At 43.9% G+C, this 23,584-nt stretch overlaps 1 protein-coding gene across 30 annotated transcripts in view; it reads right to left on the bottom strand.

Annotated features, from left to right (window-relative positions):
• Positions 1-23,584, bottom strand: part of KIAA1217 (KIAA1217 ortholog) — a 730,776-nt gene that overhangs the window by 241,280 nt on the left and 465,912 nt on the right. The window contains exon 1 of one of the 30 annotated variants that reach the window (XM_072749385.1): positions 18,097-18,792. The exons of 28 other annotated variants lie outside the window; for them this stretch is intronic. The gene's annotated coding sequence lies outside the window, so the exon portion shown is untranslated. Of the gene's footprint in view, positions 1-18,096; positions 18,793-23,584 lie in introns of those variants that run through there. One more of the 30 variants, XM_026013627.2, reaches the window with a different exon arrangement.

Here is a 23,584-nt window from a genome sequence, read left to right as displayed (position 1 = left end):
TAAATTAGGGCTCCCTTGAATATTTGCTCTTAACCATCCAGTCTCTACAACAGCAACAACCTACCTACCTCATTGGTAACAGAGGCCGAAGTTTTGTCACAACTTGGTCAACTAGTATTTAGTCTCAAGGTCTTTTTCTCTATGTGTGGCTCATTGTGTGGCTCTCTGCACAGTGAAATAATGTCAGGACCCTCTTCAGGGCAACCCTTTCTGTACTTCCAGAAAACAAACCCATCACAGTCAGCCTTCTCTTCAGTATCATACCATTTCTTCCATTCTCCCATCACTCTAGTGTTTGTCGCCTCTTCTTCCCTGGATCCTCCGTGGTAAGGAGAATGGAACTGAAGACAGTGACCAAGGTCCAGTACGTTGTAATGAGACTTGTATGTTGATTTTCCCCCCATACACACACAAGAGTTGGGAAGTTGGGAACTTTATTCTCCCATGAAACTGGATCCCCTTGTGTGTCAAAAACTGGATTCTCAAAGGTCAAACCATTCTATCTACTATCTTGGTTCAGTTGCCAAAAGGAGCTCAGGTCTTTAAATTTAAATTTTTTCCCATGGCTTAGCTCAGGCAAACATCCTTTCTATGCAATATGCATGGCAGCAGAACCCACAACTCCTCCCGGCCACCAACTGTCCCTGAGTCTATCCTCAGGGTCTTGGTTACAGTAACCAGGCTGCCACTGCAGCCCAACCTCCACACAACAGCTCCAGCCATCCCTACTCATGGGCAGCCTGTGACTCCTCCCCAGGACCTCTCACAGACCACTAGGGAAATTTCTTCTTCTCACCCCATCGTATATCCCCAGGAAGGCCCTCACTCGGAACACAGCCTCTCCACCCACAGCACAGGGGAAAGAATCCCCTCTCGGGCCATCGCGGCCTGGGAGAGAAGTGCTCACTGGGCCCAGAAACAGAATTAGAACCCAGAACCCATTTCCACTGAAACAACAGAAAATCAGAGCACAGAAGGTCAGCAAAATTCCAAATTAAATGAACTTCTGTAGGACTATTTAGAAGGCACACTCCATAGCACGAGCTTAGAAGATTAATTCTTATCGCCATAAACAGTCATTTGCAGAAGGGCATACGTACAATGGCAAAGAAGTATTGATACCACCTATTCTGGGGCCCTCAGAACACCCATTTGGAACTGACATTAAATGATTACTTCATATGACCTGTCACTCTCTTTTCTGAAGGGGCATATTGACCCCCTTCTCCCTAATACTCTAAATCTATCATTACCTCATCGTTCCTCATGATAGTCCTGCAAACAACGTAAAGGGTGGACATCTCTATTCATAGACAGAACACGTGAGGCAGGGTATATGACATTCCAGTATTTAACAATTTCAGTGGAGTCTAGATGAAAGGAAATAGTCTAGATTAAACAGTTAGTGGACTATTCTATATCTCAAAAATGTTTTAAAAATTAAATATGTGGGAAGCCTGGGTGGCTCAGTGGTTGGGCATCTGCCTTTGGCTCAGGGCGTGATCCTGGGGACCCAGGATCGAGTCCCGCATCAGGCTCCCTGCATGGAGCCTGCTTCTCCCTCTGCCTGTGTCTCTGCCTCTCTCTCTGTGTCTCTCATGAATAAATAAATAAAATCTTTTAAAAAAATTAAATATGCTTGTGTCTTTCTTGTGTGTGCGGACTACGTGAGTCAAGTGTCAATCATGGCACGAATGAATATTACTAGAACTAACAAGTACTTTGTTTTTCGTGATGTCTTTCCTAGTTACAGGCTCCCTGACTAGTCTGAGGGAGCCTTTCTGAGGAACCTGTATGCAAACATGCTGCCTAAAATGTAACTGCTCTTTTATGCATCTCCTTCCTTCAGAGGATCTGAAGAATCCTTCAGAGAGTCGACTCTCATCTTCATTTTTGCAGCTAGCGCAGCACACACATGGAAGCCAGGCCTATGGTCCCACAACATGAGTACTTTGATTTAAATGTCTTTAGGCTCTCACAGCCAATAAGATCTTAATGTTTCTGTTTTCTTTACAGGGTGAGAAAAACAAACCCAACGAAGGCCCCTCAGTTTCCTACAGGGGACAGATCTGCAGGCCGAATCTTAAAGCCATGGGAAAATCCTGATTTTAGACACCTGAGCCTTTCTGAGCAACTGAGCCAAAACACAGACAGAATGGTTCAGAGTTTCAGAATCCAGTTTCACAGGAGAAAGAATCTCAACCTTGGGGTGTGAGTGTGTGTGTGTGTACGTGAGTTGGGGGTTGGGCCTGGAAGCAGGGAAGCAAGTGGAGGTTTGTCTGCTTTTCCTCTCATGCTCTTACTCCTCTCATGTTGAAGGGAGTGGGAAGCACTGAGAATGTTCTGCTTTAGGCCTGGAAATGACCCCTCCACGGGGCTGCTGGAGGTGGAACCCCAGCAAGTGGGGGGCCATGGCCAGACTCCCTTGTGAGGCTACCATCTTCAGGGGTGCTCAGACTCCTGGAAGAAGGGAACGAGGCTAACAGTTCAGCTCCAAGACTCCAGGACTTTCCAGGAGGGATCCCCAAGTAGGGCTCATTTTTAGCACTAAGCAGTTTGACCAAATTCCTATTAGGGTAATTCCAAGTGATTTGGCAAGCGTACTTGCAGTTAAGAAAGCCTATGTGGAACAGCCAAAGTTTAATTTGTGAACAACAACAGCAAAAAAAAAGCTGCACTCTTATTTCCCACTGAAAGAAAGCTCGCAAACACACACAAAGGGACGACTCACACAGACGGACCCCTCTATTTTTAAAAGATACCAGCATCCCTCACCAAGTAGGGTGCCTTGATTACTGACTTTAGCTGGAAATCTTGGTGCAACTGAACAGGGCAGAGGGAGCTTAACTTCCCTCCATCTGCCTCTGCTAGAATCAGACAGTGGTTCATCTTTGAAGAGCTGCCCCTGAGCCCTGGGCTTTGAGGGGAAACAGCTTGCTGGAAAAAGCGATCACCTTCGTGATGACACAGCGCTGATGGGCATCTACAGGCTCATTAAAATGTAAAACCCTGGATGACAGGAAATGCTTCTGAGCATTGTTTGCAACTGGAGCTGGCTCCAATAATAGTCTCCCTCATGCCTGACTTCGACAGACTGTATTTCAAGTCACAGGTCCCCACCGTCAGTCTGGATCTTTCCCAAATTTGCTTTTTCTCATCCAGCTTTTGCTTAGTACAACTGTTAACTCCAGCTTTTCAAAGCCAGGTCAGGATTTGAAAGATCTTGTCCATTGTGTGTATGGGTGTTTGTGTGTGTCTCTGCATTTGGGGTTTGGATGACACAATAAATAATCGGGTCTAACGTTCTCCTTTTTACCTATACATCACTTTTCTTTCCCTCTCCCGAATCTGTCTGGCATACAGCACTTGTCAGAGGTAGCTCTTGTCACTGGAGGTTTTCACGGGTGACATCTGGGCAATGGGAGACATGCTGCCTGGGAGGGACACCACTCAGCTTCTCCAGGCTACCTGGCGCTGTCCACTGTAGGAAGAGCAAGAAGACCGGTCAGGAGCCCAGGCCGGGCGTGTCGGAGAGCAGGGTCCTGGGACGCAGGGAAGCTGTGGGGGCACGTGCCCAAGCTACATGCAACCCCGAGATTATCCTGCCTTATCCACATCCTTCTGCCCTTCCCCCAAAAGAAGCATGAGCCAGCAGTGGGGAGGCTATGCTCAGGAAGACTGACGTGGCCCTGAATAAGTCCCCTACATTTTCTGGCCTTAGTGTCCTCATGTCCCATTTGAGGATGGCTGGATATTCCCTGAGGCTCCTGGGTTCTCTGATTCTGAGTTAGATTTTGATCTTGAGTGAGGTTTGATTCACAGTTCAAGACTAGGAAGATTAACCAAGATTCACCAGGGGATAGGGTCTTGGGAATGTGTGAGGGCCTCACGGATCCAGTCCAGGGTCTGACCGGCTCAGGGGAACTCTGGGTGTGGCTGAGGGCGCTCCCCACTCCATGCCACACTGTCCTCCCTAAGAACGAGCTCAGCACTGCTTGCCAGTCACTTCTCTAATAAAGGAGATCTTCTTTTCGGCTTCCTCCTAGACCCAAGTTTCAAGAAGCCACTAGAAAACAAAGTAGAAGGGTGCCTAGGTGGTGGCTCAGTCGGTTAAGTGTTTGCCTTTGGCTCAGGTCATGATCTCGGGGTCCTGGAATCGAGCCCCCATGTTGGCTCTCTGTGCAGCCGAGAGTCTGCTTCTCCCTCTCCCTCTGCCCCTCCCCCTCATGCTCTCTCTCCTCTCTCTCTCTCAACTAAATAAATAAGATCTTAAAAAAAGAAAGGGAAACAACCCAGGTATAACTTGAAGGAGCCTCTCCAAAATGGAATGTTCTTACCCTCTCTCTTCTGGGAAGGACAGAATTAAACTCTCCACGTGGAGATCGTTACCCTGTCCTTCTTTATCATGCCACCAACACCGTGACTGTGCCTTTCCTCACCTTCCTCCACTCACAGCTCCTTTGAAAGAAGGTTTTTGCTGACCACCTCGATTAAATACCCTGCTATGTGCCCAGACTCCTCTGCTCTGCCCAGTCCAAACGTTACAGTCCTTGGTCCCTAGGCTTTTGCCCTTCCTGCTAATGACCAGCATCTGCTTTCTCCAGCCTATGAGCTGGTGTGTCTCATTCTGCAGTTATTTGCTATGGACCCAAACCTTGACCTGCAGCCTTCCTGCTGCCAGCTCAGTATCACCCAAACTCAAAAAAGTCTGAACGAAACACGCCAGGCCACTGAATCAACGCCCAAGACTGAGAAAGCAGAAGTAGTCTGAACCAAAATGTTCCAAGGCTCACACACAAAACACACACACACACACACACACACACACACACACACACACACACAAATCCTCATATTGCCAATCATTTCTATTAAAATTTAAAACGCAGGCTTTGTGCAATCACAGCCAGTTCAGTTCCATCAGGAAGATTCATTTTTCCCCTCCCTTTTATTCCTACATCAAACTCCATCACTGGGATACATTTCCAAAGGTTTCTTTTTAGAACATCTTAATTCTGGCAGCAGGACATCAGGTATATGACATAACAGATCCGATACAAAGACTCATCAAATGAATGTCCTGTCATAGAGCTTTTCATTTTTGAAGCCTCTCTCTCTTTCTTTTTTTCTTGTAATGGGCTCCAGCCAACATCCCTGTGCTCCTGCCACTGCATGAGAGTGTCTTCCTCCCAGGAAGAAAGCTGGTGAAACTCCCAAGCCCCAGGAAGAATGGAGCTGTCTCCTGGTAAAGCTCTGCGGGCTCCCGGGCAGATCCCCGCAGTCTGAGGAGGAACTAAAGCCAGGAAGGAACAGGACGGGACATGCCAAACCTCCTCCATGCTTGGAAGGGATGATCCAGACCAGTTCAGGAGTGGCCGTGCGTGTTCTAAGAGACTCCTAGCCAGAGTGTGAAGGGGAAGGCAGGAGGGAAAGGCAGCTTTTTCGGTTTCTGACAAGATTCTTAAACTGGGAAGCACTTGGTTTGCTAATCTTTGTGCCTTCTCCACATCAGAATCCCCTAGATTCATGACTTGAGAGCCCGGCACTATAGATGGTTTACACCTTACCTAGAGACCTTCTGTATATAATCAAAGAACAATGCTTCCCGCCTTTGTCCAGAAAATGAAGAGGTCTTTCGGAGTAAAGAAAAGTAATTTAATTATCATTAAACAACGTTTAACTGCTGTGGCCAATCATCCCCTGCACTGAAGCATAATTTAACTTAAAAGAAACCACAGTGGACCAACCCCCCCCCCAACCCCAGCCCTCTCTGGCCCTCACTTGGCAATAAATGGCCAGGAGCTGCTAGGTCCAGGTGGCCAGGGACACACTACAGAGCAGAGAGACCTCAGGGAGGAACGGCAATCCCCAGGATCGTGCCACTTCTGTACCTTGCTCCTCTCTGCTACGCTGCAGAGCCCCCGACAGCAGAAACTCAGGACTCCGCCTTCCTCTCTTGGTCTTTCTATGGGAGGGCACTGAGATGGCTCCATGTCCAGAGGGGCAGGTAGACAACAGCAGTCACCTGCTCGACCCCCAGGTGCAGAGTCCTCTCTCCTCCATGCTCAGCCTGCCTTCAGCTGTGCCCATCCTTCCCAGAAGCTGGCCTGACGCACCCAAAGGACAGAGGCCCAGGATTTGCAGTGTGATTCATGGATAGAAAATACCGGTTTTTCACTGCTACGCAAATGCAGCCTGGGTGGGGTTTAGGCAAATCCGGATGTGGACGCTGCAAAGGAGGGTGAGAATGCTCTTTTCCACGTATCTCACTTGGCTAACTGGGCTCGGCCCTCGCACCTCTCATTAAAGAAAACTTGAGTCGCACTGCGTGAGAAGGGGCCCGCGCACATTTGGGCAGCTCATGTCCACGCGCCCCTGCAGATTAAAGAGAGACTGCCCTTTGCTCAGTTCATATCAAAACTTATTTCTCACATCATGAGGCGAAGGCCAAACTGCCAGCCGTCTCAACACCAGTGTTTGGTCAATTCGCTGCATCCTGAAAAGTGCAGTCATGGTGAATGCATAGCTGCCTCACAACCCACCAGGCCAGAGTTCTAGAGCAGAAGAAAGGGGTGGAGGTAGGGCTATGATAGCCAAATGCTTGAGAACCACCCAGAGAACATGCCTCCAATTTCCTGATGGCATATCTTGAGTCACCTATGCCACCGGACTGCACTCTGAAGGCAGCACACTCTAGAGAATGTGTGCTGGTATACAAGGGTCACCCCGGCACTGGGAGTCAGACACCAGGACCACAGACCCACCCTGCGATCATAAGCCTTGACACTGATCCAAAGCACATCTCTTCTCTGAGGCTCAGTTTCTCCATCTGTAAAATGAGGGAGGTGAATGCTATCCTCTGATCTTGCCAACATGGCCAAAATGTTTGCAAGCCGGCCCACAATGAGCAGTGCCCTGTATTAAAGGTGCTGGTGGGACCCGCGCCCTGTACGCTCCACTGTCAGCCAACATCAGCTGGGTGTGATCAGAAGGCCCGGCCTGAGCATGGTGGGGGGGGAGGGGCTTCCAGTGAGTTCCCTTTGTGAACTGGTGGATTCATCTGCTGCCAAAACCTGACCTCAAATCAACGACCCCAAAACGAAGAACACTGGGTTGGGCTGGAAAACAAATTAACAATTTCTTTTTGTGAGTTGTGGAGCAGATGAAAAGGCAAAGGTTACATGGATCCCAATGCCATTGGGAAAACCCCAACTCAGAGACACAGGACATGTGTGTCCCATTTCAGATACTGTGGCATCGACGTATGTCCTTTTTTTGTGGTCAAGATGAAACATCCTAGTGGATACTCTGTAAACGTGAGACCTAATGAAAGTGTGAACAATTAGGAAAAAACAAAGAACAAAAACACCAACATTTGGCCTTTGGGTTAATGACAAGAACAATGGGTTTTTCTGGACCCCAGGAATGGGACCCCTGGTAAGCAAGTCACAGATTCTCAGGATTCTGTAAACTGCCTGTTCTGGAGGTTTCCACAGTGACCATCAAGCCCTGGAGTGCCCAAGGACACTTTAGGGACTGGCTTAGTTAAAAGCCTCTGCTCCGCCTGCCACAAAGGGGCTTCTGTGTAAAACAATGTTTGAACAAAAGCTAAAAATATTCTAAAATGTTCTAAAACTCACATACTGAGAATAAAATCCAGATTCCTTTTAGTGGCTTCCCTAGCCTGTAGCCACCTCTCACCAGACAAGCCCCTTCCTGCCCTGGACTCCCTGCACTTAACTACTCCTCTTCCTGAGAAAAATGTTGCCTGTGCTTTGCCTGGCTGTTTGGGAGACTGGCTGCCTCTCACAAAATCCTCTTTATCGCCCACGTGCCACTTCTCTGGATCTGAAGCCATCTGTACACCGGTTTTCTCCTGGCTCCCCCCACTAGCGTCCGAGCTCTGCGGGGGCAGTGGCCTCGTCAGTATGGCCCAGGGCTCCATCCCCGGTGCCTCGGCAGGACCTGTCCAAACCAGACTCTCAGTGCTCAGTGGTGAATGACAGTTGGTTCTCTAAATCCAGTGATCACATGTAGCTGTACAACCTTTATGCTAACTGAAATTACCTTGTGCTCACACTTGATTCAAAAAGCACTTTCACGGAGGGGGGAATCCCAGGGTGGCTCAGCGGTTTAGCGCCTGCCTTTGTCCCGGGGTGTGATCCTGGTGACCCGAAATCGAGTCCCACACCAGGCTCCCTGCATGGAGCCTGCTTCTCCCTCTGCCTGTGTCTCTGCCTCTCTCTCTCTCTCTCTCTCTCTCTCTCTCTCTTTCATGAATGAATAAATAAATAAATCTTAAAAAAAAAAAGCACTTTCACATACTTAATATTCAAGGCTCCCCTCTGAGGCCTTTTCGTGGGTTGGTGGCAAGTCACTGGCTCTGAACCTGTTTGCCTTGAAGTAACTGAGTAAGCCTGGACTGGTCAACTCCTAGCTTTCGATTGCTTCTCCATAAAACTAAGGTGTTTTCTGCAGTTCTGAGGCCCGTCCCACCCTGAACAACCATGAACATTTAAGACCCTGATTGGAAGACCCTGATCCTTGCTCATGAAATGTTTTTATTGAGATGTTTCCATGATAGCTGCTTCCATGTATTGAGAACACTAAGCCAGACAGTGGGTTAAGTACTTCTCTTATTCTGTCCTGGATCTGTAAACTACCTGCTGCAGAAATGGAAGACTCCTTCGACTGAGTGACTTGCCCAAGACCACGTAAATAGTAAGTGGTAGAACCAGTTCTGGAACTTTAGTCTGTCCAACAACAAAAGCCAGATGGCTCCCACCACACCACCGTGCCTCATGAAGCAGGCCTACAAACACGGCAGGGCTAGCTACCACAGGAGTTAGGCGGGTAAGGGAGACAGGTGTGGAGAGAGAGTGGGGGAGGTGGGGGGAACCTGAGAACCAGAACCCCGCCATCTTAATGGGGCAGCTGCTACTTAGCTCTCATACAACTTTTAACAAATAAACTGGAGTCCAGTGTTTCTTGATCATCTGATTTTTTTTCCCCCTCAAAATGTGAGATATTTGATTTTTTCTGTGAAAGTTCCCAATTCTACAAAGTTCTGGTGGCTTATCAAGATTTGCAGAAGCCATGATGCAGGCCTCTTTAGAGAGCAGAGGCCCAGGTCTGGCGCCTCTGACCTATACTTTACTCTGGCCCGCACAAGGAACTACCTGTGAAAAGTTGCCCAATTTGTCCCTTCAATTCTCGTAAGAACTTTTGCAATCACACAGAAAAAAATATTGGCAATGGGAGTGTAGTGTGTTTGGGGGTTATTATGCAAAATGTGTGAGCAAGAGCCATTTTGTGAAGCATTTTCTATGAATCACAAAGTATTCTTTTTTTTTTTTTTTTTTTACAAAGTATTCTTTCTCTGGGGTGAATTCTAAAGGTCTGCTCCCAGAGCACACTGAGGGAAGAGATTTGATCAACGCATGCAGCTTTCTTCCTCTGATGCTGGGAAGAAGGTTGCTTAATAAATGCGTTCCTGACAACTTAGCTCCAGGCTTGACTTAAGAGGTATGGCTCACAAGGAGCAAACCGACTGCTATTCCTACCTCCTCGGCGTCTTCGAGTCCACCCTTTGGGGTAACACTGAAATGGCAAAAAAACAAAACAAAAAAAGGCGGGGGGTGGGAGAGGAGATACATATGAGGACTTCAGGCAATAGAAGTAAGAAGTAAATCACTCTCTGCATGATGATGTTGTTTGGAAATCCACCCTCATAAAATGAACAACAGTTTTCACAGTGAACACCTCAGGGATCCCAGGAAAATGCTGTTGGGCCTGAATCACAACTGATCTGCTGCCTGAAGAACCAAGTCTCTAGACTCTTCTGAGACTTATTTCTAGGCATGCTGTCCTAAGGGATTTCTGGAGGGTGATATGAGATAATTTGTGTGAAAGTTTCCAGCCTACAGTAAGTAATCACACTTGTGGGCATTCTAGTTCTTATCTGTGGTGGTCTGAGTGCATCCAGAGAAATTGCTTATTGCCTTGTGTCGACAGCATACCTGACCACATTTGAGATTTGGAGGTACCATGACTGTCTTAAAAAAACACTGGTATTAAATATTTGGAAGAAGGAAATCTTGTATTTACTCCATGATATAGGAAGTTTGGTCCATTTTTCTAATGATATAAAAAAAAGTTCAATTAGCTTTAAAAGTGACATGCCACCACCTGGACACTATAATAATTATATTACCTATATGAAATTGGGTAGAAGAAAAAAAAGAAATTGCTTAAATCACAGCTTTCCTTGCTTTCCACATCACAACCATGATCCTACCCTTTTTTTCCCCAACATAGTTATTTCTCTCTTTTTTTTAGGTTAACCAACTAATGTCAGGTGTTTGTTTATTCACAAAATACCATATTAAGAGGCATTTGTTTTATGTTGGTTCCCTTTTGCAAACATTTGCAGTTAGCTACAGAACTGAGATTTATCTCATGAAGTAAAAAAAAAAAGTGAAGTTTCAAAAGCAGCTTTCGAGAGGGAGATATGAAGAAAAATCTAATTACCAAAGATATCTACCGATTTGCACAAAAGGAACACATAATTCTACCACACTTGTGGCTTAAATGCATTATGTGCATCTGAATTAAAAAGGATTTAGAGTTTAAAATAATGTCTAAAGCTTCCTCAGTGATTTGAGAGTATAAAAAGTGTCATTTCTTTTCTTCCAAAAGGTATCCTGTGACAGTATGTCTTCTTGTCTTCTATTCTTGTCTGGCTGTAAAAGAAGTCTTTACAATTCTACATGTTCTGTAGATTTTTCACTTACGAAACTGAATTATAGTTCTATAGTTACAGACTTAGCATGAAAGCTGAAGTACCTTTTATCCAAAACTGATCTCCGGCAAACTTGGCTAGAGGTGAGGTTTAAAGTACACTCATGTGAACTTGAAGTGAACGTTTTAGACAATGGGTCTGAGGATGGCCTGACCTAGGAGGGTGAATTTACTGCTTTTGTTGACAAGTTCAGAGGTGCCTGGCTGGCTCAGTTGGAACAGCATGCGACTTGATTCTTGACCTCGGGGTTTTGAGTTCAAGCCCCATGTTGGGTATAGAGATTATTTAAATAAATTAATTTTTTTTTTAAAAGAAAAGTTCAGGCAACTTAAGTGTATTTAATCCAAATATAGCTGGTGTTCAAAACCAAAACAACATTTATTTAGAAAGGTGGGATTCGGGACACCTGGGTGGCTCAGCGGTTTAGTGCCTGCCTTTGGCCCAGGGCATGATCCTGGAGTCCCAGGATCCAGTCCCACGTCAGGCTCCCTGCATGGAGCCTGCTTCTCCCTCTACCTGTGTCTCTGCCTCTCTCTCTCTCTCTCTTTTATTAATAAATAAATAAAATCTTTAAAAAAAAAAAAGAAAGGTGGGATTCTAACTGAAATACATTCATTGAGGGAAGATTCTGCTAGAAATGACACCTTCAGAAATGACTGTTCTTATAAAAAAGAAGAAAAAAGGAATCACTTCCTTCTTCAAGGGACAACTACATCAAAAAACAAATGTGCTTCTGGGCTGGTGTGTGGGATAGAAAAAGTCACTTTTTCAGACTACCTGAAAACTTACAGCTGCCTCTAGAAGAACACAGGCTGTGCTAGAGTACCCGCTTTTGTTGTAAACTAGTTTTTAAATTGTAAAGTATTATATGCATATGATACAAATATAAATAGTAGAGAGGTCCAGAAGTTAAAAATAGAAGTTTCTCAGGGTGCCTGGGTGGCTCAGTCAGTTAAGTGATTAAGCGGTTAAGCAGTTACACATCCGACTCTGCTTCTCTTCCTCTTTCTCTCTCCCTCTGCCCCTCCCCCTGCTCTTGCAGATGGGCTCAATAAATAAATAAATAAATAAATAAATAAATAAATAAATAAATCTCCCCCTCCACACACACTAGCTCCTCTCTCTAATTTATTAGGCATCATTTAGAAACTTTTCATGTATAGATAAATACACAGAAAATGGATATGCTTTTTCCACACAAGTAGAATCCAGCCTTTTCTTTTTTTTTTTTTTTGAATCCAGCCTTTTTAAAATAAAAGGGATCATGCTACCTATACTACTCTGTAAACTGTCCTGCTTATTTTACATAACTTGGTAATGGGTTTATATTTGCACATAGGATCTATTTCATATATCATTGTAAGTGCAATGAGTTATAGTATCTGTATGTATCATAACATACTCTCAAATATCCCTAGTGACAGAATAAATTGGTGAGTCTTTTTGAGAGAAAATTAGACAATACCTTTCAATGCTAGTAATCCTAGCAAACTAGCAGTAGTAAATTAGTAATTTGACAGGTAGGAATTTGTTCTTCATATTTGCTGACACGTGCACAGATACAGAAAGGTCACTGCAGCATTGTTCATCAAAGGGGGAGAGAAAATAAGCAACTGAAACAGCAATTTAAAAGGGTCAAGTTAACATATTATGGGGCCACTATCATTGCTCTGAAGAAAGAAGAGTTTTAAATCAGAGTTTGTGCTCTTCTCATCGCAAACACGAGATACACAGACATACACAGAATGAATTGAAAATTGTCCTTTACGAGGCAGTTGGCCAGAGTTGCTTCTTCTGCAGCCTTAAAACTTGCCCTGAAAAGGGATTCGAATAAAATTACAATCAAAAGTGAAGGCGGCCCATGCAACCTATCTTTGTGCAAAATTCAAGCAGATGATTCAAAAAAAAAAACCAAACTGTCCCTCTGGAACGAACAGTAGGCTGAAAGATGGTGGTGGCATATGTACCTTACTAACAACGGCTGCGCAAACATGATCTGACTTCCAAGTGTCATTGTGAAGGGTGTTTACAAAGGTTCTTAATATCGAAGACTGAAAATGACCCGGGGTCCAGCCGAAAATCTGTTTTCTTAGCCATTCCAAAAATATGTGGGACAGCAGCCTGCTTTGCTTGAGTGGCAAGAAGTAAGACAAAGAAGGCCCTTTCTGGAAAGTTTGCAGCGCCATGTGACGGATCAGCAACATCTCATGCATGAGGGCTGTGCTCTGGCATGTACCATCTGAGGAGAGCACAGAGCAAGGCAAACAGGCAGGCAAGATCCATGGCTCTGAGGACAGTCCTACTCTTGGGCCTATGAGGGCAACATGAGCATGTGCATTTATGAATCCTAGTGAAGCCAATGGTGGGAAACAGTATTTTCACTTCCATTGCTTAATCATGACCAAGCAGACAAGAGTAGAGGAGTACCAGGCAAAGGCACACAGGGGTATGAAGTAAGACCACATTACAGAGTCCTAGGGCTGGAAAGGCCACAAAGCTAACCACCCACCTTCACTTTGGACTGACTGTCCTCACATCCTCACAAAAAATTATCTTTGCACCCCTTACTGTATGATCTCTAGAGAAGAAATTCTCTAAGTGTATAATATTTCACAATTGCTCTTTTCATACAGATAAGTAATTCAAAATTCTTTCTGCTACCTGTAAGTTTATTGTCTGCAAGCGAAAGCAGCAGAGCTCTGTGTCATTAGGATAGCGTTCATCCCAGTCTCCACTCTTTGTCCCTCCCTCCCTGGTCCTTCCCCCATCTAAGGCTGCCCTGCATTCCACAGGTACCATGGCCTCTGGTTGTCCTGATGCCACACAACTGTCACCACAAACCAAGAATTAATTTTGGTTTTATAGGAGATGGCAGATTTAGTAACCTCAGACTCCCTCCACCCCCAACAAAAACAAAAGCAAAAGCAAAATCCTTCTCCCAGAAGGTGATCGATATTAGAATGATCTTGGAGGGAATTCCACTCTGAAATACGAAATGGCCAAAATTCATAGCAGAATCCAGCCGTGCTGCTTCACAACTCATAATAAAAACAGATCCTGGACAGATGGCAGCTATACTTGCGGTGTGCGCAGCATAACATATAGAGGTGTCCAACCCCTAGGCTGTGCACCTGAAACTAAAGTAACATTGTGTTCAATATATAGTATCAACTATACTTCTTTTTTTTTTAAGATTTTATTTATTTATTCATGAGGCAGAGAGAGAGAGAGAGAGAGAGAGAGAGAGAGAGGAGAGGCAGAGACACAGGCAGAGGGAGAAGCAGGCTCCATGCAGGGAGCCCAATGTGGGACTCGATCCTGGGCCTCCAGGATCACACCCCAGGCTGAAGGTAGGCACTAAACCACTGAGCCATCCAGGGATCCCCAGTATCAACTATACTTCAATAAATAAATACACACACACTACTCATGTTCTCTCTCTCTCTTTCTCTCTTGCACACTGAACTCTGCAGGGAGAAAAAACAAAACAGATCCCAAACTCAGGTTCTCTGGGGAATTTTAGCTTCTAGTGAATTACTTTTCTACCTACCTAAGAAAAAGTTGAGAAAAGAAAACCAAGAGGGAAGCTTGGTTGCTGGAAGAAGAAAGTACCCTTCCCACTCCACCGGCTCAACCCTCAGCAGCCACACACCTGAAGATAAGCCAGGTCATCTGAGATGACACCATTTCTCAGGACGAGGTTTTTTAAAAATAGGTTTTTGAAAACTGCTCCAAACCAGTTTCAAATGCTGCTCCTGAGAGCATTTCTAATGACGTAACATTGACAAATAGTAATGGCAAGGGCCTGAGCTTTAAACAGCTTCTAGATAGAGCTTCCCTTGCCCTGAGGAGAGCTCCAAGATGGATCGGGGCTGGGGGAAGTTCTACTGCCATTTCCTAAATTGGGAGATTTTGGTATCTTTTTCTTTTTTTTTTAAGATTTTATTTATTTATTCATGAGAGAGAGAGAGAGAGAGAGAGAGAGAGAGGCAGAGGGAGATGCAGAGGGAGATGCAGGCTCCGTGCAGGGAGCCTGACGCGGGACTCGATCTCGGGTCTCCAAGATCACGCCCTGGGCTGAATGCGGCACTGAACTGCTGGGCCACCGAAGCTGCCCCGTGTCTTTCTTTTTGAAGAAATAATTTCCATGAAAATTCCAAAAAAAATTTTTTTTCAAGAGAAAAACATTTAAAGACCACCAATTCCTTTACTCAGAGCCTTTTTAAGCTTGGATGCCATATTTTATTTGGAATATGAATAGACCCATGTCTGTTCTTCAGTGGGAAATCTGAGCTACTAATAAGTAATCCGGGCAGGACTCAAATCCAGGCCATGTGTTTTCTGAATCCCTGTTCACTCAGCTCCTGTGACTTAACAGACCTTCCCTAAACCCACTAGATGTAAAATGCACTTCTAGATGCAATCACTGCTTATTAATCAGCAGATAATCTCTGAACAATACAATTAAGTGTAATAAAAAGCTTTAATGGACTTCCAAAAGTCCATCAAAAATAGGTAGAAAAATGTAAAAAAAATATGCATTAGTGATTCTGAGCCTATTTGCAATTTTGGCATCCTATAGCAGTGTGATTTCATGACTTTTCTTTTCTACCTTAAACTTGCTGCTTTGTGGTTCAGACTTGGAATTGAAACTTTGAATGAAATAAATATTTGCTTTCAGACTCACAGATCTGCCCTTGTGATAATCAGAGCTTTTCCGGATGCCCCAAACCAGTGCTGGGAACTGCAGGCCACAATGTAGTCTGATGACCACATTTAATTAATTTACTCATTGTCTGGCACAGAATGAGCTCAACCTCAGCAGCTCAGAGATCAGAACTCCTTTATAATCCCACTGGATGAGCCTACCCAACATTCCTGCTAAGAAAACTCTTCCAGGAGTGTGGGACCCGAACAATCCTGAATGGTCTGATGCGGAAAATTTGGAAAAATTGGAAAAGTCATTAGGAAAACCGTGGAACTAATAGAGTGTTTTCCCTGGCTAGAAACACTGCTGCTAAAAATAACACAATGAAAAACATATTTGTCTCTTACATACAATGGATGTAGAACATAATTATGGGTTGTTTTGCTCTGGGATATAGGCTCAGGAGGGAGCTGCCAAAGTCTAGAACACAAAAGGAGAGAAGACATTGTGCCCAGCCCCTCACTCCCTGTGGCGATTCCCACAGCCCCCTGGTGACTTGATTTCCTGCACAGGATATACCTGTGACAGCAAATCTGAGTCTTCTTGCAGGGCCAAGAAACATTGGAGGCAGGTAAGAGTTAAAACTGTAAGTCTTCTGGGACGCCTGGGTGGCTCAGTGGTTGAGGTTGAGCGGTTGAGCGCGTCTGCTGCCTTCAGCTCAGGGTGTGATCCGGGGGCCCTGGGATGAGTCCCCCAACAGGCTCCCCATAGGGAGCCTGCTTCTCCCCTGCCTAAGTCTCTGCCTCTCTCTCTCTCTCTCCCCCCTGTGTTTCTTATGAATAAACGAAATCTTTAAAAAAAAAAAAAACCCTGTAAGTCTTCAAAATGATCTGAGCTCCCATCAACAGGTACCAGTAAAAAAGTAAATCAATGTAACTTCTCTAGCCTGCCCAGAAAAAGTGTCACAAGCATAACTCATATAAAAACATGAGTATCCCAACTCCTTTGATACGCTTCACACTTTGTATTTTAATTAATTTATAGAGATAATTGTTGCATCTGGGCCTTATCTCAGTAGCACGTTAACTTTTTCCTAGACCCCTTAGGTGAGGAAAAAAAAAAAAGCAGAAAAGTGTAAAAGGGCAGTTTCTCGTGTTGCAGATTTCAGTACCTCTCTGAGCCACGATTTCTTCATTTGTGAAGCAGGACTAAAAAGATTCTGCTAATCTTCCTGGACCGTTGCAATAAGATGAAGGCTATAAAAACACTTCATGAACAACTCAGGTATCACGTTAGCAGTGAATAAGAACAACAGGTAGCGTGTGGAGTGGGAGTTCTGAGGACTACACTGCAGATTTTGTCAAGTCAGGCCTCACAGCGCCGCTGTTGTCACCCCCATCTTATGGAGGAGAAAACTGAGGCCAAATAATAAGAATCTACTTTCCCCGAAGTGAATACAGGTAGTAAGTGGTGAAGCCAGGACTCAAACCCCAGGCATTCCGACTTGGGGTCACAGCTCTTTGTCAAAGCATTCCACGGCGACCATGGTGTCACAGGATCACACGAGCCAAGGGCGGCTCTGCAGCTAATCCACGTGATCTGACTGCAAGTTTTCAGGAGCTTTCCATTCTCTGATCTCAGACATTTTCAAAAATGCTTTTAATGCCTGCCCATTTACACCTAAATAGTCTGGGTTTCAAAAGCCCCAACTCCCCCAATTCAAAAGTATCTTGCACTTATTCTTAACTCTGCGCCTTAACCTTTAAAACTGTTTTTCATTTCTTTTTAAGCTGGGGGGACCAGACTACTTACATCCCCGCCTGGTGTCCCCAAGCTAACCCCTCTAAGTCAACTTTGCAGGAATACTGCTACCTTTAGTGATCGCTATCACATCCGCATCTCAGGCAAGACTGTTTATTCTGTCTCACTAGGAACCGATGATGCAAACAGAAAGTCCCTTACCACCAGAGCCAGGCTTCCTTTTGAAAGCACGCTTTCAAAACCACTTTTATCAACCATTCCCCCTACCCTAGAAACCTTCACCTGTCTTCGAAGAATTTACATATCCTGCTTCTCTAAAGTCCAGAAACTCTGATATCTCAAACAGGAAATTTTTCTAGCCTTGTAAAATGCCTCTGTGTGAAAAGTACACAGACACCCTCAAAATTAAAGACTGCTATGTTCACAAGAAGTTCTGTAATATTGCATAGGTTTTATCTCTGGCGTTTCACAATTTGAAAACACAGAAATACACATAATCCCAATTTCAGGTCTGGTCTAAGAGTTAAACAAGAAAAAAAAAAAAAAGAAGAAGAAACCACGATCTGTGAATACTCCTCCACGAATACATAGACTGTCTCAGATCTTCCTAACCCTTATCCAGAGACTTTATAGCATTATTTGCAGGGCACAATCAACATAATGCATAATGCTTTACTTGTTTTTCAGATCTCTTCAAAAATCTCAGTTCATTCAATAAAAAAATCCTGCAAACACAGCCCTGAAACACGAATATTCAGTGTGGGAAAGCTGCACTTAACTGATTCAGTTCTTCCTGCCAAGAGAACAATGCAGAGAAATAGAATGCGATGCTTCCAAATAATTTTTGGCAATAACTCAGAAGGAAAAAAAAAAGCCTCATATTTACCTGTACCCAGAGCTCCACAGGTGAAGCAGCAGTTAAAGTAAAAAAATCTAATTTGTCTTCTGGAGGTTTCCGTCTCTAATGGACTCCGGGGTCATCCTTCCGAGCTGTCAGGTAAACCCCCCTCCATGTCTCCACTGTTTTCTTTTGCAGTTTTTCCCAGTGAAACTCTTGTCATTTGCATAAAGCCTACTTCTAGCCTATAGGACTTTTTGAGTAGCTACTTGTTAAATTGGCTGTCTTGACATGCTCTTTCAAGCATGACATCATAAATCTCCATGGAAACCCTAACCCCACCTGCCTACATGCCAACATTACCTGTCAGGCAGAGACTTAAACAACCCTCTAAACTGTTCATTAATGAAACCTTTTTAGGGGCTTTGGATCTCTGCACAGTATAATTTGTGCTGTTGGCAGAAACTTAGCCAAGAACGATGGCTTCATTTTCAAAGCCTGAGCTGTTTTGCACAAAACAATGATCAAAATTATAGGCATTCGTTAATCTGCCCCTCCCTGTCTAACAATGCACTTAATCGGTTAAAGAAAAACCTACAGTGGCACATATGCCTCTCTCTGCAGGATAAAGTTACACTTTTCAGCACAGGTTTTGAAAAACTTTCAACTGAAACTTCTAAGGTTTTTCCACTTTCCTGCAACCCCCTTCCTGCTTTTTAGCAGCAAAACTTGCAAAACAGGTTCTTTGCTGGAATGTGTGTGTGTGTGTGTGTGTGTGTGTGTGTTTGCATTTTCTCTTGGCCTATGTTTGCAGAGGAGGTAGGAGAAGGTGTTGAGAATTTTTTAACTCTTTCATAACAAACTCGCATCTTTCATATATTTGTTCTAACTTACATAAGTTACAAGAATAACATCCCAGTCAAATCAAATGTTATAGAGTCCCTAACGTTCATTTAAAAAAAAAAAAAGATTTTATTTATTCATGAGAGACACACAGAGAGAGGCAGAGACACAGGCAGAGGGAGAACCAGGCTCCCAGTATGGAGCCCGATGTGGGACTCAATCCCAGGACCCCAGGATCACAACCTGAGACGAAGGCAGATGCTCAACCGCTGAGCCACCCAGGCGTCCCATCCCTAATGTTCACATAAAGCTCTGGACAAATTTCTGCCCAATTTGTGCCCAGCTCCTCTTGGTGACACTGGGCTCAGCACTCTTTCTTCTCGCCCTTTCACTTTACTGCGGACACACCTTGCAATCTCAAGTCTAAGACTGCTGACCCTCAGGTACCAGAGAGGTCTGAATGGGACTTGGTCCAAACCTATGACAGTTTACAATGATGTTATCAGACGGGCTGTCAAATGCTACTGCTGAAAGTTCTTCAGTGGGGCTGCAGGGAGTTGGGAAGGATTTGAAGGCAGCCTCCAGCAGAAGCTTCTACCATAAACTGCAGCGTCTTGGTAGCAGCAGCAATGGAAAGAAGTGCAGCCTGCTTTAACTTACCACACAGCCTGCTTCAAAGTGCAAGAAAACCAGTGGCGTCTCTGAAAGGTCAAAGAGCCTATTTTAACTCCCACACCTTGCTGAGCCTACCTAGATGTTTGCACGGAGAGCATTCATGGGTAAAAAGCACTCCGAACGGCTCATTTCCTAGAAAGAATTGTAAATGCCCTGGATCCCCTCCTCTGATTATGCTGAGAGTTGTGCATTACCATAGTTCCCGGTCAACAGATGGGACGTTACCTTCCAAGGGAACCAAGAGCTACCCTGGTTTAATATAACAGCCTGAGTTGGAACACTCCTCGGAGGCAAGACTATTGTCAGAGATTCAATTACCGCCAGATGAAAATACATCCAGATGACGCCCATGCCTGTGCAGTACCCACAGCAGGAAACAAACAAATATGAGATATCACCAGATCTAGGCTGTTTCGTTCAGTGAAATCCGAAGATGGGTGGAGGCACTCTTCAATCACGGTTATTCCTCCAAGTTCCATTAGAGAGAGGAGCATGAGAAAGTTGATTCAGCAGTCAGGCGGTTATCAATTATGCCAAAGCTTCCCTTTGGGTTATTTAGGAAATTGCAATATCTCAGCTTTTACTTTCCGAATTCAAGCTTAGAAAATACATTGAGTGAGAAGAGTTAGAATCCGAGAGTGAGGCAAATGAAGACAGTGACAGAAATAACTCAGATGTGAAGGCAACCCACTTACCCCACCGGTCCGGAGGCAGGCAGAGAGGTAAGCCCTGCCAGAAGAATTGGTAACCAGCAACAACATCATCACGATGATGGGGAATCTTGAAGTACTTAAGAGTGGAGAAAGTTTAAAACACATTACTCTCAGCAATGAGGACAACACAGGCTGGGCAGAAATGCCAAGGCGTGCTTAGAGGTGACCAATCTGGTAATGAGTTTTTCCTACTGTCCCTAAACAAGGAACATGTCCAGTTGGACTAGAATAGCATCATGATTTGTCTGGCAGCAACCCAGCAGCACACTAACCAAGTCAGAGCTCCCTAATGCAGGCAGGGAGGCTATTTTGTTTCTAAATTTAGCCACATCAGAGGGATCCACCATTGATTTGGATAGCAAATTAAGATTCCTTCTCTAAATCTGTTTCAAAAAACCTTTTTCTTTTTTTAAAGATTTATTTATTTATTCATGAGAGACACAGAGAGAGAAGCAGAGACACAGGCAGAGGGAGAAGCAGGCTCCATGCAGGGAGCCCGATGTGGAATTTGATCCCAGATCCCAGGATCACGCCCTGAGCCAAAGGCAGATGCTCAACCACTGAGCCACCCAGGCATCCCTCAAGAAACCTTTTATAATAGACATAGAAACTGCTTCCTGAGAAAGGCCATGAAAATATAAGAATACGGGTGGAAGAGGTTGGGTTATGGCCTGAGTTTTTGTTGTTTAAAATACAAGAGTTAGACTTTGTCATGCAGAAAAGGGATGCTTCTCTGGGTAGAAAAAGCAGTACTTTTATCATTAAAATGAGCAATTCTTACCTCATTTAAATCTCATGACAAAAAATGATACAAGAACGGTTATCATCCTTATTTTATAAATGAAGAAAGGGAGCCTCAGGAGTTTAGATAATTTGATTACGTTTACACGCCTACTAAGTGTGGGGGTGTCAATTTTAGTCCAGGAAGGCTGACCCAAGATTGGAATCCCAAACACATGTGCTTAACCACTACGCACTGTTATCCTGGTTTCATAAAATTGCTCATAATTGGGGATACTAAAATCCTAACTAAAACCACGCTAAAAGGATTTTTTTTTTAAGTAGGTTAACCTGAAAGTGCATGTTGGACTGAGAAGGGTAAACACAGACCTTCTGCAGATCCTCCCAGATACATCACATCCCCAGATGTGGCTGGAGGCTAGAAGGGTCTAGACAGGGTGGCCAATTGGCACAGCAGCGGTGGTACAGCCGTGCGTTTATTTAGCTTCAGGCTGCGTGGAGGACTGCCCAGAGGAGGATTAATGGACCATAGCTTGTCGACCCCAAGACAAACAGACCATGAGCATGCAGATAAGGCTAATGAAACAGCAGCCTCTCAAGAAGGATCTGCAACCTAAAGTTCTGGTCTAAAGAAAAACTGACAAACATTAAAAAGAAAAAAAAAATCAAGTATACACTTCACAAGTCAAGCACAGATTGGATGCATCACCAAAAGAATAAGGGCACTTTGATTTCTGAACAAAACAATGAAGACCAGTTGTGGTAATTCCCTAAAGCTCTATTTTTGTTTGTAGTCATTGTTTGCTTTAAAAATTATCCAGCTACATTTGGTCAGCTTTTGCCATGGTGCCGGTTAATTTTATGTGTTAGCTTGGCTAGGCGGCAGTACCCTGCCGTTTGGTTGAACACCTGTCTGAATGCTGCTGTGAAGGTATTTTTAAGATGTGATTAACATTTACATCAGCAGGCTCTGAGTCAACACACTGTGACCCTAGTGTGTGGGTGGGCCTCATCCAATCAGTTGAAGGCCTCAAGAGCAACAACAGAGTTCCTCCAAAAGACTCCGCCTCAAGATCATAACATAGAAATCGTGCCTGAGTTTCCAGCCTGCAGATCTCGGTCTCAAGGCTGCAATATCAACTCTTCCCTGAATTTCCATCCTGATGGCCAGGCCCTCCAGACTTCAGACTTGCCAGTCCCCACAACTGTGTGAACCAATCCTTTAAACTGAAGTAAACTAAATCTCTCTCTCTCACTCTTGCTCTTGTTCTCTTTCCAACCTATTGGTTCTGTTTCTCTGGAGAGCCCCGACTAGTGGAGCGGGTAATGCCAACACATATCTGACCAGGCTTAGACTCCACTCCTCTCTGACCTCCATATTGTTGTCTGCTACTTGTTTCTACTTGGAGCATCTACTGTCATTTCAAATACTGCTTGTCAAGACTGAAACTTGAGTAACTGTTTAGAATTTACTGAGCGTGAACTGGATTTAACAAAGAAGAGACATATCTGCTGTCAAATTAAGATGAAGAAATATACAGTTCACTGAGTATTATACTAAATACCAATGGACTGAATTCCTCCATTAAAAGAAAAAGACTAAGAAATTGAGCTAAAAAAGCAAAACCAATTTATATGTAATTTCTAATCAACATACTCATTGTTAATAATGAAAATTTGAAAATATGGGTTAAGACATATCGACAAATGCAAACAAACAGAGCAAAAGTGACAGTATTAATAATAAGAAAAGTTTATTAATACACAGAATACAGAGATCATTTGGTAGAGACAATTTATGAAAAAGGAATTGTCATCATAAATTTGTTTGCAACAAATAAAGCAACTAAAAAACTGTAAAGAAAAAATTCTTAGGAATGCAAGAAGAGGACAAAAATATGTTGATAGTGAGAGACTTTATATGATACTTTGAAACTAAGCAGCACAGGGGCACCTGGGTGGCTCTGCTGTTAAGCATCTGCCTTCAGCTCAGGTCAGGATCCCAGAGTCCTGGGATGGAGGCCCCCCCCCAATTGGTCTCCCTGCTCAGCAGGGAGTCTGCTTGTCCCTCTCTCTCTGCTTGTCACCACTTACTCACTCTCTCTCTCACTTTCTCTCAAATAAATAAATAAATAAAATCCTAAAAAAAAACCCAAACCCCCCAAAATCGAAACAACACTAGAAAAATAGGGATCAAGACAAAATAAATGAAACAAAGAAGAAACCTGATATATATGTGTGTACATGTATCATATATATATGATAAACATAAAATAGGTATTTTTTAAAGAATATTTATAGACTACTTACAAACATTGTGCATTTGACTCTTCAAAAAATGTAAACAAGTCCTTAAATTAATTAAAAAGGAAGAATTTTACAGACTGCATTCTTTGATCACACCTAATAAAATTATAAATAAAGAAGAATTTCAACTATTTGAAAACGAAATATTCCTGGAAAACCCTTAAATCAAAGGAAAAAATCAAAATAGAAATTTTGAATTTTCTTTAAAGCAATGAAACAGGAAATATTTCATACAAAACAGCAAGACACAGCCCAAT

Source organism: Vulpes vulpes, chromosome 2 (genome assembly GCF_048418805.1).
Source record: "Vulpes vulpes isolate BD-2025 chromosome 2, VulVul3, whole genome shotgun sequence".
Classification (NCBI taxonomy): domain Eukaryota; kingdom Metazoa; phylum Chordata; class Mammalia; order Carnivora; family Canidae; genus Vulpes; species Vulpes vulpes.
The sequence above is the reverse complement of the archived record's forward strand: the minus strand, read 5'-3'. Positions and strand labels throughout refer to the sequence as shown.